This window comes from Sciurus vulgaris (genome assembly GCF_902686455.1).
Source record: "Sciurus vulgaris genome assembly, chromosome: 6".
NCBI classification, from domain to species: domain Eukaryota; kingdom Metazoa; phylum Chordata; class Mammalia; order Rodentia; family Sciuridae; genus Sciurus; species Sciurus vulgaris.
In genome coordinates, this window is record NC_136466.1 from 37,512,601 (window position 1) to 37,530,177 (window position 17,577).

The 17,577-nt window shown below is 40.6% G+C and overlaps 1 protein-coding gene across 1 annotated transcript in view; it reads right to left on the reverse strand.

The window, feature by feature from the left end:
• PGBD2 (piggyBac transposable element derived 2) overlaps window positions 1-1,196 on the reverse strand; it is a 68,881-nt gene extending 67,685 nt beyond the window's left edge. The window contains exon 1 of the mRNA XM_079144158.1: window positions 704-1,196. The gene's annotated coding sequence lies outside the window, so the exon portion shown is untranslated. The remainder of the gene's footprint in view (window positions 1-703) is intronic.
• Window positions 1,197-17,577: the final 16,381 nt, after the last annotated feature.

The following is a 17,577-nucleotide window of genomic DNA, read 5'->3' on the forward strand; positions in this document are numbered from 1 at the left end:
TAGGAAGACTTTCAAAACTTCTTGTCAAACTTCTAAGACCAAGCACTTCGAAGGTCCCAGGGCTATCTTTTTGGATCATTTAGTGCTGCCCGAGTTGTTCTTTTCTTAAGACGTGGTTATTTAAAGGTGCCAGGAACACAACCGTCATTTACAAGCCGGAGGAAATCTCATTTCTGATAACTACTCTCCACCAAAAGAGAAAAATATTGAACTCCTTTTTCCTTTTCTAAAATGAAATGGCCATTTTGGCTTCAGAGTTCTGCATGGAAAACAAAACCATTCCCTGACCGGGAATCGAACCCGGGCCGCGGCGGTGAGAGCGCCGAATCCTAACCACTAGACCACCAGGGAAGCCGCTAGAAAGCGGTGCCCTCTGTAATAGATAAAATGAGAGTTGTGTGACATACGTAGTGCACAATAACACTGGAAGGACTTTGCTCCGCACTCCTACTGAAGCTGCCAACACCGCCACGACTCCTCAATAAACAGCCGTTTTGCTGCTGCAGAGACAAATGAGCAACGAAAAACGAGGAGAGATAAAGGCTAGTTGTGGCCTTCTTCCACAGAAGAGATGAAATAACAGCACACTTTTGGAAATTTTGGGAAGGTATTTCCTGAGAAGGGGCAAAACGATGTGTCAGAAGTGGGATTCGAACCCACGCCTCCATTCGGAGACCAGAAAGCCCGCAGGCAAGGTGCTCACCTTGAGTCTGGCGCCTTAGACCACTCGGCCATCCTGACACGCGAGAGCGCCTTTGTTCTCACTTAATATGCTACTTGTGCCCGCCCATCGTACTTTCAGGCGTCACTGCGCACTGACCAGCCGGCTTCCGTAGGGACAACATAGAACTACCTATTCCCTGCCTGCCGCCTGCGACACTGAGGTCTCTGAAACGCGGTGATAACCACGCAGTCAGAACTGGCAAACACAGCACTTCCTAGCTGGGAATCAAACTGCAAGTCTAGCGGTTAGTGACCACTGCGCAGGCGCCAGGCCCAAAGACCCAAGGAAACTGCAGTCGGAAATGCAGAACGCAGTGCTAGCGGCTGATCTGAGGCGGTTTGACCCGCCACAACCTTGACCAAGTGTTCTGCCTCACCTCCCCAGCCCTACCTGGGTAAGTTTTTAGATATGTTTTGTCAATATTTGGAAAGCAGTTGGAAAAACACTTGCTACAGAATTCATGGCAAGTTATTGTTGTTTGTTTTCATTTCGTCGTTTTTATTCCTTATCCCTTCGTCTCTGCCTTACTATTCCTGTGTATACCCATCCCTCAAGATCCACATCCCCTTCCTCCACCAATCCACACAGACACCGTTGAGAATAACAGGGAACCCAGAACAGCGAATCTGGAGTTTCCAGGTCAAAGAGCCTGGTGTGAACCCTGGTTTAGTTAAGGGAAGTTCAAGCAGCGATTGCATAGCAGTTAAAGAAAGTGAAAAAAACACCCGTAAAGTTGTACTTTAGCATCTGCTAGACTGCATCTAAACTAAGCCGGGAATCTAAACTGCAGAACGGCTCTGGAAGGGACCTCCTGATTGTCTGCGGTTTCTGCTGAGATCAGGGACCATTCGTTCATTCATTAAAACTTTGTCCACTATTAATACAACCTTAAAGAGATAAATCCCCAGTCCTGGTAAACTGACAGACCAGGGAAGGAAGTAATCAACACAAATAAACAAAGGAACTATGAGAAAAAAGCAAAAGCAAAGACAAATAGTGGAATTTTGTTTTTAAACTGGGCTGTTACTAATGCCTCACTAAGGAGATTTTTGCTAAAGTATTTTTCAATAATTTTATGTGACTCAAGCAAATAGACAGTGTGAACGTCAGCCAGGAGCGGTGGCTCATGCCTTTAATCTCAGCAACTTGGTTGCTGAAATTGAGGCAGGAGGATCACAAATTTTGAGGCCAATCTGGGCAGCATAGGGAGACTCTCTCAAAAAATAAAAAAGGCTGGGGATGTAACTCAGTGGTAGAGTATTCCTGGATTCAATCCCCCGGACTGAAAAATACGTATACATAATATATATGTAAATTACGAATGTGAAAATTTTATTCCAATAATTAATGATGTTAAAATAAATTTATGACAACTTGCTAAAATAGTAAGGAAGACTATTCCAACTCTTGCGAACAGGAGTATCACAACAGGGAAAAGAAGTAAGGCTCAACTCCAAATACAACAAAAACATCTAAGGGTTTAAAGCCAAAGAGCAGAGTTGGGGTCAGTGGATGGAAAATATTTCTAGACAGCTCTCACACTGCCTGAAAGGAAAGAGGCTAGACCATAATTCTCACTGCTCGAGAAATACTGAGTCAAGTTGGTAGTAAAATAGTTTTTATTCAAAGCCAGCTTTGAAAGAAAAATTCCATCTTCAAAATTCCTGATATTGAGCAGAACTTTTAAAGGAGAGGCAGAGTAACAAAAGGGACAAAATGTACATACGCAGGTTTAGTTAACCTGCATTTAAGAGGCCTGAGTGGGCAATCTCCACTCCCATGTCAGGGTGGGAGACAGGTTCTCCAGCCTCTACTCTCAGCATGAGAAAGTCATTCGCAATTTCAGATGTGGGAACCCCAAGTTTAGTGTGTTTCAAAAACTTCTAAGAGGAGACATCAAGATGAAGGGGGAGTCTTGCTAAACAGAGCTTACAGATTCTTGCTAAAAGCAGACCAAGGATTCAGGCATCAAAGGTGAGGGATGAAGAACTTGACCAGACACAAAAGGTGATCAGATATCAAGAGTGAGGGGATTCTCACTAAACTCACTTAGCAAAATTCTTTGCTCAGACTGGGCTGGACAAACTAATAACAGTATGTGATTAGTTTGGGCCTAACCAAAAAGAGGGTTCAGAGGAGCCTGACTAAAGTTTGTCAGTGATGGACCTGTAGGATGTTAGAACCAATGCAAAGGAGAATTTGACGAGATTTATTTCATTCAACCAAACAAATTCGGTAAGGAATTTGCTAACACATGCAAGACAGGTTACTATCCTAAGCATAATAATTAGTGATGAGCTGGTCACTATGGTGCACACCTGAAATCCCAGCTGCTTAGGAGGCTGAAGCAGGAGAATGGAGAGTTCAAAGGCAGCCTCAGCAACTTAGTGAGGCTCTAAGCAATTCAGTGAGACCCTGTCTCTAAATAAAATACAGAAAAGGGCTGAGGATATGGTTCAGTGATTATGTGGCCCTGAGTTCAACCACCAGTAAATAATCATTGATGTCTAAAGTTGTGTTTTCTACTTTGAAGTTATCCTTTCTGCCAGAGAGAAAGCAGTTGCATCTCTTAACAAATTTTATTTGCACTGCTATGAACAGGAATCCTTGACCATAACGACAAGAATCATTTGCATCATAAGTTAACCTCTACCCCTACAGAGTTGTAAAATTGCAAGCCAAAAGAAGTCAATGAAAGGGACACATGTCAACAAGATCACATAATTTCCCAAAAGTCTGCTAGATCCTGCCAAGCATACACAGAAAGAATACTTAATAATCCCTTTTGTCTATTCTCAAGTTTTGGATTTTTTATATTTTATTTTACTTTTAACTGACAAATAATTGTGTGTATTCATGAGTGCAGTATGATGTTTGTATATGTGTATACATCATGTGATGATCAAATCAGGTTGGTTAACATATCTATCACCTCATGTATGTATTGTTTCTGTGTGATGAGAATATTTAAAGTCTATTCTTGTAGAAGTTTTGAAATACACAGCACATTGTTATTAACTGTAATCACCATGCTGTATTAAATCACCAGAAATTATTCTTCCTGTCAAACTGAATCTTTGTGCCTTTTGACCAACAGCTCCCCTTCCCCCGTCTGTCCCATCCTCTATCCTATCTCGAATCCGTCATTCTACTCCCTACTTTGGAGTTCTACTTTTTCACATGTAAATGACATCATACAGTTTTTGTTTCACTTAGCATGAGGTCTCATCCATGTTGTCCCAAATGTCAGAATTTTATTCTTTGTTAAGGCTAATAGTATTCCTCTGTGTGTTGCATTTTTTTATACATTCATCCCTAGATAGGTACTGCAGCTGTTTCTATCTCTTGCTGTTCAGTCCCTGGGCTGCAAAAGTTCCAGCATTGTATTTACCAAGGCCAAAGAAAGAACTTGGAGAACTCAACATAGAGGGTTTAGACATTGTATTACTCATGTGCTCCTTGGTGGCAGGCCAAGATAAAATGGAGGGCTATAACAAGCAGGGGGAAATATACACCAGATAGGCTGCATGCCAAATGTGCATACGGATTTCTTCAGATGTTTTAGGTGTATGTGACTTTACTTCACAACCAAAGTTGCTCTGCTTTGATCCCCACCTAAAAATTGAAGACAAACAAGGGAAGCAGCCTATTTTCCTCCTTACTCCACAGCACATTCTTGAGAAGCCTTAGTTCACCTTCTGAAATAAGACCTCTAGACACTGGCCTGTGTTTACCCCAACACTTAACTATTGTGACTAATTCTGCAATGAGTATGGGAGTGCAAATGTCCTCATACTGATTTCAACTGCTTGAATATATGTTCAGTAATGAGATTACTGGATCATATGGTAAGTCTTTTTTATTAAGTGAATTCCAGGCTGGCCTAGTCAGACCTCACTAACTGCACTGAACTTGTATGCAACTTTATTTTTTTACAAAAAACTATCAAACCCAGGTTATTAAACCCAGGGCCTTAACATACTAGGCAAGCACTTTACCACTGACCTACATTCCCAGATTCCCATATGATAATTTTTTTGAGGAACCTCCTAATTGTTTTTCATAAAGCTGTAGCATTATGTCCTACCAACAGTGCACAAATGTACTTGATATCAAAAGCTCAGTCCAATCCAATAATGAAGACAAGAGTCTGAGAAAAAGGAAAGAAGTTTTCTTGCTTTGTTAACAAAGGATAAACCCAGGGGATTCCTATCACAGAGGGAACAGTGGACTCTTGAAGAAGTGAGTCAAAGTCTCCAGTGCAGCTGTACCCTGTCTGGAGTCATGATTCATTTGTAGCCTTGAGAGATGGCCATTTCTGAGCTCCACAGGTGCCAACTCTGAAGTCAGGACTCCTTCACTTCTGTGGTCTGTGAGTCTAAAGACATATAACTCAGCCTAGAATGGAAAGAAAGTTAATCTTGCTTCCCCCATGATTAGAGAGGGGAAAATGGAGAGGAGGAAAGAGGAAAAAATTTCAGTTTCAAAATGAACAGCAGTGGTAGAACAGCAAGATGTTATATTCAAAGCATGGAGAGCACCCCTGTTACATTTCCCATCCTGTCCACTACTTCCTTCCATTTCTATGGAAAAATGGGCAACAATATTTCCAAGATGCTTCCTGCTGAAAATGGGCAACAAAGGTGGTCCTAGAATGGAAGAATTTTTACCTGTTGTTGCCATTCTTTTTTTCTTTTGAACTTTTACCAAAAGCAATGAAGAGGTGATTCCAATCTTAGTGGGACCTGGGAGAAGCACAGCAGTACAGCAGTTACTGATTGACTGATTGTACACACGGTTTTCATCTAGTTTCTTTTGCTATTAACCACATTTTCCCCCAGTACCAAGAAGGGTCTTCTATATATTGTTTCTTTCTGGGCTTAATTAAGTCTGCTTCTGGGATACCCTTACTGAGGAGAGCAATTGGCAACACCTTATCCACTGCAGGTGAGTTTCTTGGCATAATTTAGCCACCGTCTTTTTAAAGGCATGATTTATCTTTTCTATTTTCCCCTGTAGATTGGGGTCTCCAGGATATGTGTAACTTCCTCTGTATATCCAGGTTTTACTCACTTGTTGGGTCACTTCTTTTCTTTGGACAGTCTGAGGGCTTTTGTCAGAGAAATGAGCTCAGCTTTCTGGAGTGATACTTTTAGCAGCAAAGCCTGGGGTCCATGTCTGTTTCTTCTACGTGTTCTGTATCACAGTAAATCCAGTTATCTGCTGACCATTACCTATCAAGTTGCTCTCATTCATGAAGAGGTCCAAGTTTAACTCTGTAATAGGCCGATCAAGCAAATCCTACCTGCTGAGCAGTCATGTTGTACTGGCCCATTACTGTATGCTTGCAACAGGGTTGCTGAATATAAGGCAAACACCGTTTTCAGACTGACATTTGAATTTTCTACTGGATATAAAGAAAACACCATTTTCAGACTGACATTTGAATTTTCTAATAGGATGGCCTCGTATCTCCTCATCCTTCCAGCTGACATCCAGCAGCAATCCTTCTGTTTTAGAAAGACCAGGGACTTGGTGAGAAACAAACACAGTAATGGGTTGTCCTAGAGTGGACTTCTCAGTCTCTTATAGCAAATCACAAGTGGCAACCACCTCCCAAAGGCAGGGGGACCATCCTCCTCCTGGGGAGTCAAGTTGTTTTGACCAATAGGCTACTGGTGTAGTATGTCTCCCAAGGTTTCTATGTGCATGTCTGCTATGCACATATAGTCTGAACTCCTTTTATAAGACAAGCAGGCTGTCACAGGCTTTTTTTTTTTTTTTTTTTCTTTTGTACTTCTCTAAGACAGTTTGGCATTCTGGAGTCCAAATCTGTTGAGTTAAACAACTAATCAGTGCCTAGGAAAGCTTGCAGTGAGATAAGAAGGACTCCAAAAAAATGTGTTAACCAGGGAAATGCAGAGGTGAGCTGGCCACTTCCCTTATCTCCAGTCCTCACAGCGTGACCTTGGTTGTAAAATAATGTATTCATAAAACATCTGAAGAACTCCACCTGTGCAGTGGGCATGTAACCTATCCTATATATCCCCCTGATTGTAGGAACAGCACAGCACAGCACTCCACTGTATCCAAGCTTTTGAGGAGTAATAAAAATGTTCAAAGCCTCTCCATTGAGTTCTCCAAGTTCTCTCTTTGGGATTGGTAAATGGCATACTTGTGGCCTTTGCAAACCCTGGGGTGGAAGAAAGTCAAAGGTTCTATATCTGTTCATTTTAAGGCCTCATACAGGGGTTTAGCTATTAGTCCAGAACTAGGGATCCAAATATGGCAGAATCCTGCCATTCTCAGGAACCCGTGTAACTGCCTGCAGTTCCTGGGTTCTCTAAGGCTCAAGGTAGCCTTCTGATCTGCCATCAAACTTTGGGTTCCTTGGCTAATCCAGAATCCCAGACAGGGGACTTCTTGTTAAAAATCTGAGCCTTTTTTAAAAAGTGAACACATTACCACATGAGACAAGGAGGTTCAATACAGTATAGTGTTTTTGTTTTTTGTTTTGAACCGGCAGAATTGGAGTACCACAGGGGATCTGACAAAGCTGATTCAATCCATGTTTTCAAAATTGGTCCAGAAGAGGCTGAATTCCTACCAATGCCTTTGTCTTAAAGGCGGTATTATTTCTTCCTGGAGCAGATTACCTCCTCTTTAAGCAAAATCTTGGGTGGGATTAACATTGATTGCCCTTCAAGGGTTGCTTCAGCCCAAATGACCTCACTTACTTTTGAGCAGACCTCCAGTAGAGGAGGCTTACTTTTCTTTTCCTGGATGGCAAGTGAAAGTGATACTGGTCTTATTGATGATCCAGACCAAGTTCATGTTCCATGGAGTGGAAGAATGAAACCTCGAACAGCCAAGGTAAGCAAGCTCAGCACAATTTATTTAAGAAAGTGATAGAGGACAGACATCTCTGGAGAGAAGGGAACTTTTGGTGCGTGTAACTTTTGCCTGTGGAAGGGGTATGACTTGCCTTTTTTATAGCCCTCAGAACTTCTCCTACATTCATCATTGTCTTTCCTTTCTTCCCCATATATTTGCCTAGGAGCATGAACATGAAAGTTTTTGTTTTTTCTTGAAAAATAACCATCAGCAACCCTTTGTTCCTTCTTTGAAAAACAATCGTCGAGAGAACAATCGTCACCCTTTCGCCTCTCATTATTTTACCCATGTTAACTGACTTAAAAAACAGTCGTTAGCCAATTTTCTCATTACCAGACAAACCCTCATCCTTACTACACTGACTTCCTGACCTTCTCCCTTGTCTCAAAAGCTGGAACAGGTGGGCACAGTGACGCATGCCTACAAGCCCAATGGCTCCCGACGCTGAGGCAGGAGAATCACAAGATCAAAGCCAGCCTCAGCAATTTAGTAAGACTTGTCTCTAAATAAAAAGTAAAGGCCTGAGGATATAACCCAATGGTTAAGCATCCCTGGGTTCAATCCCAGGGATTGTACCAAAGTGGGGGGCGGGGGGAGAAAACAGAAAACTGGAACCAGAGTGAGTTTTCTGGTGGCATTTACAACTGGAGTCATTACTTTTGGGGTGAGAAGGTTATTTAATTTATATAGCAAATCTCATCCCAGAAGAGGGATCTTTGGATAATCTGGCATATGAAAGAAAAATGTCTTATTCTTTGTTCTCCCAGCTTAAGTTCAAGAGTTTGAAGCACAGGATGTTGAGGAGCCTGTCTTGTTACTCTAATCATTATTACGATGCCATTAACTTTTAAGTGAGTTCCCCACTCTAATTGTACCTAGAGACTATTGTTGCCTTTTTCTTACATAAAGTAGACATATTGGTTTTTCAACAGAGAGAGACCCTTCCCATCCTTTTCTCTAGGGTTTCTTGAAGATCCCTCTGCAGGATCTGTCAACAAAACAAAAGAGAAGTTGGCTAGTTTCTGTTATTCCCAGGCATTATGTACCTTAAAGGCAATATCAATGAGCTATAAAGGGCTTATATTAATTGCCCCCTTGCTAAAGCTTTTTTGTTTGTTTGTTTTTTGGGGTTTTTTTTTTTTTTAATGTCTGGGGTATTCTAATGAAAGTAACACTGACTATACAGAGGTGTTTAAGGGTCTCTCTCTACAGAAATCAGCAGGGCCAAGAGGCAAGTGCCTGTATACATGAGGCTCTAAGAAGCCCTTGGACCTACTTAGTTCTATGGGTAGCAGGTAAGGTTTCACTCAGAAGTTTCCTCTGACTGGTGAAAGAGCTCAGTGGTTTAGGGCATGCCAGGTATGGGAGCATGCATGGAAGGTCTCACCTCCCCCTGGCTACACTGGCCTCAGGTTATAGTCAGGGCCTAGGGGGCTTTATCCTGGGCGGGGGCTTAGGCCAGACTGGTGGCTACTCTTTCTCTCTGTGGGCATGTTTCCTGCTGCTTGTGATATAACTGCAGCATAGGCAGTGGTGCAGGGCCTATAAGGCCTTTAGAGTTTTTTTCCAACTCTAGCTGACAGTTTCAGTGCCATAGTTGGGTTTCCCCTCCCCAGGCACACTTATTTAGCTTGCCAGTCCCTCTGTGCTTTTATGTTGATGGGATGCTATCAGAGCAAGAATTATTCTGCCCAGCAACAGGTGTCTCCTGGCCAAATGGGGTGACCTTTCAGATCTTAAAAGGAAAGACCATTCCTGTCCCCGGGTCCTAATCTAGCAGTACCAACACAAACTGCCACATCCATGTTGGCCAGCTGCTCCAGTCCTGCCATAGGAGGCTGGAAAGCAGGGCAGAGGCCAAGTCCTTTTTGTACACTTCTCTACAACCCAGGTAGCTTTCCTGGAATTTTTTTCACCCAGCCCAGAGTTGGTGTCTTTGACTCACAGATGATCTGCAACTGCCTAGGGCTGGGCTGAGAAGCAGTGTCAGACCTGCCAGCACTTGTTGAAAAGATTTAAATCTTTTTAAGCTTTTTCTGCTGGTGTCCTGTCATCTTTGCACACCAGAGGCAGTGCCTTTTTATGCACCATTGTTGGGGGCTGTGCCATGTTGGCGGAGCCGGGATGGCGCCTGATCACATCGGCAGCGAGGAGGTTAATTGACATAAGCACACTCAGGTGATTTTCTTGTCCACGCACACAATGTATGCGCATGTGTTCTCGAGCACTAATTGCCTGCTCAGAGCGTCTGGCCTAATCTTTGCGTAAGAGGTGTGGCCCTGCTCTCCACGTCCTGGAGGTGATATAAGCGTAGGCGGAGCGAGACGGAGACAGCAGCCATTAGAAGCAGCCAGAGGGAAAAGCACGCCACAGCAGCCATTAGCAGAAAAGCAGTAGAAGAAAAAACACGCGCGGCAGCAGTGAGTAGGGACATACGCAACAGCAGCCAGAAGAAAGGAAAAACACGCTACAGCAGCCATTAGCAGAAGAGCAGTAGAAGAAGACTCAAACACAAAAGCAGCTAGGAAACGCGCGATGGCAGCTAGTAGGGAAAAAAGGCACAGCAGCTAGCAGGCAGCGGCGGAAGGCAGATCGCAGAACAGAGAACTGAGACGCATCACTAGGAGGATGCAGGACTTTAAGGCATAGCAACTCTCTTCCTCTGGGCTCTGGGCAGAGTCTGTCCTTCTCTCGGGGTCTCTTAAGCAAAGTCTCTCTCTCCCCTCAAAGCAAGTAAACCTCATTTCCTCTATCCTCTATAAACAAACAAGCAAGAAAGCAGTGCACTAAAGAGAAAGATAGAAGTGCCTCAGTTTCCACTCCACCACCCATAAGACCCGTGCAAGTTGTTGCTGCAGGCGGTGACAAATATCCACAGATTTTGTACCGCAAAGAGCCAGCGACACACCATCAACTTAGTTCCTGGCTATTCAGACTCCTCATCATGCAACCGCATACATATCTGCACATACAGAATTTCTTCCATTTATTTGACCTCTGACAGGCCAACTCCAACTGTAAGATAGTATAATAATTCAAAATACCATTCAATGACCAGATTGTGACAGTAAGACATCAACTTTTTCTGAGTCACAGTGAAACTGGATTTTCAACCTCTGCTGCCTTCTGTGTTGCAGAAGACCCCAGCCACCTGCCAGAACCTTTTTCTGAATTCAAAGAATCAAATTCACAAAGAAGAGTAAGTGACTATAGGATTTATTCAAATTAAAAGAAAATACAGAACTCCTGTAGGGTAAGAGGGGAACCTGATAGGGATTGCCACTTAAGAGTACTAATCTAAAGGTTTGGGTATGGGGCATTGGTCAATCTCTATACTAATCAGGTTTTGGAAAAGTACCAACACTACAGGTCAAAAATCTATGCTAATTGGGTATTGGAAAAGTGTTAAGATTATTGGCTAGCCCTTGAATCTGTGGACTTCACTCAGGTCTGTCGAGCCTCCCTATTTCCATCACCTGAGGACAAAAGAGTTGGCTGGAAAGTTTCCACAGGTTAATCTCATGGAGTGAACTTTACATTTAAAAGCCCTAATTGGGGCCCATTACTGTCCTATCTTATTCACTAATAAGATACTATTATATTTACCTGTGGCTCATTTAGCCAAGATCTTTTCCAAGAGACACAGCATTACCTATGTCTTAACAGGCCAGTAACGAATACAAATAAAAAACAGAGGCAGACAACCAGAAGGAATTCCCCTAAACCAGGGCTGATGGATAGGAACCTTTAAAACAAACCAGACAGGAGGAAAAGATCCCCTAGGTTCCCTATCCCACTTACTCATTGGTGATGGTTAAGTCCATCATTACTGGCACCACACGAAGAGGTACCAGATATTCCCATGAAGGGGAACCAGATGTCCACATGAAGGGGGACCAAGAATGTGAAATCAGTCTTGGTGGGCATACCAGGGAAGTTTATTTGACTACCAAGCTTTCATGACTTTGCTCCATTCAGTTTCCTTTATCAAAGACCAATTGGTGGATCAACCTGTACATTTAGGAAGAGAAGGCAGGAGCTTCCAGAAGGAAGAGGAGCCCCAACAGCTGCTGGGATATTACCTCAGTCCCTCCCTTTACATATAGGAATAGCTCTTCTGGTTTGACCCAAGGCAAACTCATTCTGTCTCCTAATTATTCAGCAGTCAGGTCTCAACAAGCTCATAATCCACCTTGCATCCTTAGCATAGATGAAAGAGTTGCTCAACATGAAGAGGGAGTTGAACACCTGATTGGCAAAGAGTGCAGAGGTGAACCCCAGTTCTCAAGGCAAACACCAAACAGTAATAAATTTGTAAACAGCACTGTTTTGTCATTCTCTGCTCAGAGATGGCCCACTCTCTCCCTTGAGAGGGCTCTCTGCTGGAGCCTTGCTCACATCCACCCTACTCTCACTTCACTTCCACTCTGCCTTCACTTGTAATAAAATTCCCTAGCATGACTTTCAGTGTCTGACTTTAAATTTTCTTTCATCAGAACACAAGAACAAAGTTTTGGAGCTTCAGCTCCCTGCTCTCTTGTGACACATGGACTCAGCCTAGCATGAGAAGGTTAATTTTGCTCTCCCCATGATAAAGGAGGGTGAAAAGGGAAGAGGAGGGGGAAAAAAATGTCACTTTTAAAATATGTGTCAGGGGCAGAGCAGCAAGCATTACAATCAAAGCATTAAGAGCATCCCTGTTAAATTTTTCTGCATGGGTAATTGTTCAAATTCAAAGTATTTGCAGAGGAGTTGAGGTAGGATAGAAGGAAATCAAAGATTGGTAGAAAAAAGACAAAGGAGAAGGAGATTATAACTTTATTTTGAAAGGCTTGTGCTCATACTTTCACTTCCCAAAGACTGTATTTCTCCAAGGCCTGTCTCACCAAGGCAATTTTTCCCCAGGCCTGTCACTCCTAAATTTTGGGGAAATCTATAAATTGTTACTCAAGATCTTTAAAAGTTACTGGAAATTCACTTGCTTATGAAAATTTCCCTGTGCAATGTGCTTTTTAAATAGATGAAGTCAAAGGAGATATGATATTTTAATAAGCCTATTAAATAGGGTACCTCCCAAATGTTATCTATTGATCAGATAGAGGAAACAAATCAACCTCACGATCTTGAGAATAGCCAACCACCATAAACCTCTATAGGGAGATTGGACAGAGGGAGGTTGGAGAATGGCAACCAAAACTCAGTGTTCTGCAGCACTGAGATGACTATACTTCACACATACACACACACACACACACACACACACACACACACACACAAATGCAAACACACTAACACACGCACCAATCTACACATGTAGGCCAAACCCTACATCCCCAGCCCTTCTTTTTTAGTTTTTATTCTTGGACCAGGTATTTCTAAGTTGCTGAGACTGGCCTCAAACTTGCCTCCTGCCTCAGCCTCCTAAGTAGCAAGGATGATAGGTCAACCATGACGAGCTCATTCTTCATCTTTACAATCACTGTGCTGTCATTTATTTTGAATCCACTGTTTAATCACAGGTATAGCTCAGGCTATAAAGAATGAGTTGTACCCAAAGTGAACTCAAATTGTTCCAATAGTTCCAAACTGTTAAGAAGTTATTCTCCAAGTAAGGGCCAAGTCAATAATGGGAGTCTTCCAAATTAACTTCCATGGGGAATATAATATTTATTCAAGGATAAATAATAAATAAATACTAATAGAAGCCTACAGTAGATACAGATAGGGAGACAGACAAAATAATAGTAATTCTAGAATTTTTTAGAACTCAGACCACAAGATTTTACCTAGAAGTATCACTGACATTGTTCACAATTGACAGAGTAGATATAATGAAAAGAAAACTTTATATTGCTTTATTTTTGTATTTAATTTTTTGGTATTAAACTATTAGGCAATGGCTCTATCCATCTACCTACATATCGCCTATATTTCTTTCTACTGCCCTGCCCTAGTGACCCACCATTCCCCAGGATTTGAGACACATTGAATGTGTAGCTTAGTGTTACATGTGTAGTTTACAAACACACGTGGTATTTTATCTATGAGAATGTTTGCTGTGACTTGAGTGATTTTGGTCCTTCTGAAGGCCTCTGGTTAGCTGGATATGGTGGTGCATGCCTGTAATCCCAGTGATTCAGAAAGCTGAGGTGTATGCCATCATGCCTGACATTCTGCTTCAATTTTGCATCTGTCTCCTTTGCTCTGAGTTACCTTGATTCTAGCAACAAGAGGTTTGATTGGCAAACATCTTGTACTGAGTTTAAGCAACAGCAATTTTCTTATTGCTCACAAGTCCCTACCTGAACAATCCTAAAATAATGATGAAGACCACACCTGATCAAGATCACCTGCTTTGGCAGCCATCCAAAGTTCCACCTATGCAAATCCCCACCCCTTACCCTCATTTCCCCTTTCTATAAAACCTCAAAGATAGGGCTGAAAATGTGGGTCCCACCAGGTGTGGTGGTACATTCCTATAATCCCAGAAACTCAGGAGGCTAAGGCAGGAGCATCACAAGTTCAAGTCCAGCACATTACCAAGACTCTCTCTCAAAATAAAAAATAAATAAAAAGGGCTGAGGATATAGCTCGGTGGTAAAGCAGCATAGGTTCAATATTCAGTATCTTATAAAAGAAAGAATGTGAATCTCCTTGGCTTCCTGGTATAGATACACCGATTAAAGTTCCTTTTGTGTTTTCATCATTACCTTTTCTGTTTGGTGAGTGGCCAAAGCTGATGCATCCAATCCCCAGTATCAGGCCTTTGGCCAAGGACCCTGGTAACAGCCAAGGCAACCATGAAAGGACATGTACTCCATTTGGGTGTTAGTCACTTGCAGTTAACCAACTAGAGGAAGAGAAAAGGAGGGGCCCATGCAGCTACAAAAATTATACTCATTTCAAGGTTTTCCCCTTTCTTTCCACTTTGGGACAGCATCCAGTGCTTACTACCATCATGTGGTGAGGAAGAGAAATGAACTTGGGGCTCACTGGGGGCCTGAAGTCTGACCCCTGGTAAGTTGTTCTTGCCAGTGTACATCAGGCCTTACCCTGCTTTTCTGTTTGAGGCTTTTTTGAACTAATTTGGGTTCTTTTGGACAAATTTGGGCATCTGCCATTTGTCTGACAGGAAAGTTTGAATTCTGTAACTTTGTGGTACCAACTAGCAGGGTAGGGACATAAGGTACTCAGGAGAACCCAAGATGGTTTGGGGAAATCTCTTGGAATTTGCATGAGAAGAGAAAGTGCTAATTCTATATTGATGCTCCCTAGCATCTGGTCTTCTGGTCTATTTATAGCTATCAACCTGTGACTGAGGAAGAAATGATTTATTATTGCACTACAATATGGCCTGTATATCTGAAAGTGCACTCTGGTTTATTGTAATTGCTTTATGTTATTTTGTGTGTTAGGCTAGCTGTTGGTCTGTTTATGATGACTAGGTAAGGCAAAAAAAATATCTGCTGGCAGTGACAGTCTTTGTGGAAATTCATTTTGTTGGTTGATGATTCCTGGTTTATTCTGAGCTATTAAATTTGGATATCCTTTGTTTCAGAACCCTTGTCAAAACCTTGTTTGCCAGTATTGGTCTTTTTTCTCTTGCCACTTCATTACGTAAATTTGCCTTTTTGTTTTGTCTTTGTCTCTTTCTCCTGGTCATTACAATCTTGCCCCTGTTAGTCCAAAAACACAACTCTACCAGTTATCTCAGATAGTTGTAATTTTGGAAAAATGGGCACTTCCACTAAAATGGAAAACAAAATTCAAGTATTAAAAAGTGTTTGGAAAAAAACATATGTCACTTCAGCTAGCTTTATTTTTGAATATTATGGTGCTTCAACATACAAATATTTAAAAAATGGGGAAACCTAATATTTCCAAAATTGGTTTTATTATATGCTAATCTGAAGTCCTTAGGTAATAAAACTGAATATAAATATGTTAATATTCTTATTTGCTATCGTAAAATTCTGAAAATAATGAGAAATGGTTTTAAAATTTAAAGCAAGCTCTTTCTAAAATGACTGAAATCTGTGATAAGTTAAAATAGGAATAGCAAGCTTTGGAAAGCTCAAAAGATGCTTTTATTGGTGGATGGATATAGAAAGCACTTTTTGCCCCACTCTTGGAAAATCTATATCTGATTCAAAAACCAATTAGTCAGAAGGACTTATCAACTAGACAGTTCTCCAAAAATAGATTTTAACCAAAACTTTGCAAAAGAAAATTTTACCATTGAAAGAATCTCTCTCTCTATTGATTGATTAGCTCTTAATTTAGAAAGAGATATTAAGTCTGCATTAAAAAAAAAAAACTCATTTGACAGGTGCAAACGTGTAATATCTCAGCAATTTAGGAGGCTGAGGCAGGAGGATCAAAAGATAGAGACCAGCCTGGACAACTTAGTGAGATCCTGTCTTGAAATTAAAAATAAAAAGGGGCTGGGGGATATATACTCAGTGGTAAAACATCCCTGGGTTTTAATCCCCAGTACAAAAAAAAATAAAAAACTTTAACAGATAAAAGATAAGCAAAACACTGGATTAAAACATCTGCACGTAACAACAGAAAGCCAGTTTTAAACCTCTTGCTTTTCACTTGCCCTTTCCTCTTCTCAATGTTTAGACTAAGTTCTGTGTCTTTGAGATATAATTTTCTACCTGGTTTCAACTAAGTCAGACCTTTTGGAAGCATAGACTGATATTAATGATTGCTTATATCGAAGTCTAACTTTTTAAAAACTGGTAAACGAATTAAATGAAAGCTATACAATCTTTTTATGTATGTGTATATGTTGTGACTACATGAGACTAAATTAGCTTATAAATAAATGAATGTTTATATGTTTAAAATACATAAATTCATTGCCTTTCAGTTCACATGACTTAAAGAATATTAAGTGAATTAGTTTTTATTAAGTATAAGTAAGATGTCTTTAGAATTATTAAAACACTTTTTTTAACCTATGTTATTAGCCATCAGGATTCTATTTGTCTTCTGTTAAGATGTTTAAAAGTAAAATTTCGATTTTAAGGATTTTCTTAGGCAAAAATAACAAAATGTTAACTATGGCTTGTCTTGGTTTTCCTTTTTTTATTTGACTTGAATATGTGGATAGGATGCTTTATTACTAACTTTAAGTACAATTATTCTCATAATTACAAGCTACAATTTAGAAGTTCAAAATGAAAGAAAAAAAAAAATTCTATAAAGAGAACCCAAATAAAGCTAAAACAATACGTGGAAGATGGTAGTAGTGCCACTTAGTTCTTGGCAATACTTATCTGTCCTCTTTAAGCACAGGCCCTGGAAGTCAGGGTCAATAACATAAAATATCATAAATGACCATAACACATTCAACCTACACAAGTGATCATAAAGATGTATATTTATACATTATATACATATTTTATGTTATATTGGGCCAACTGGGTATATTTTAACAAAAGAATTATATAATCCAGTTAAACTTAGTTAAGGTTGGGGATATGTTTATTACATAAAAATTGGTGTTCATAAGGTATAGAAACTTAATATTTTCTAGAGCGTTTTAAAAAAAATTTAAAGCATATCATTTGTTCATTTTCCCAGCACAAAATGTTCAAGTCAGCTTACCTTTTTTCCCAAAAAGTGAGTGGGGAAAAAAGAAAAAAGAAACAACAACAACAACAACAAAAAAAAAAAAAACAGAAAATACCACCTACCAACAATTCCCAATGCTACCTTCTCAATCAACTTTTGCTAACTTGCCTAAATCCTTAGGTCACTGGATTAGTTTATCAAAATGATAATGTGATATCTTGGTTTTCATGGTTAACCTAAAAATAACTGTTCAAGTAAATAAATTAGATATAAATTGGATAAACATTTATAAATGTATATGTTAGAGAAAACATCTGAGTCCTTTGTAAGTTAAAATAGTGAAACAATAATTGCTAAATATAAATTCAAGTACC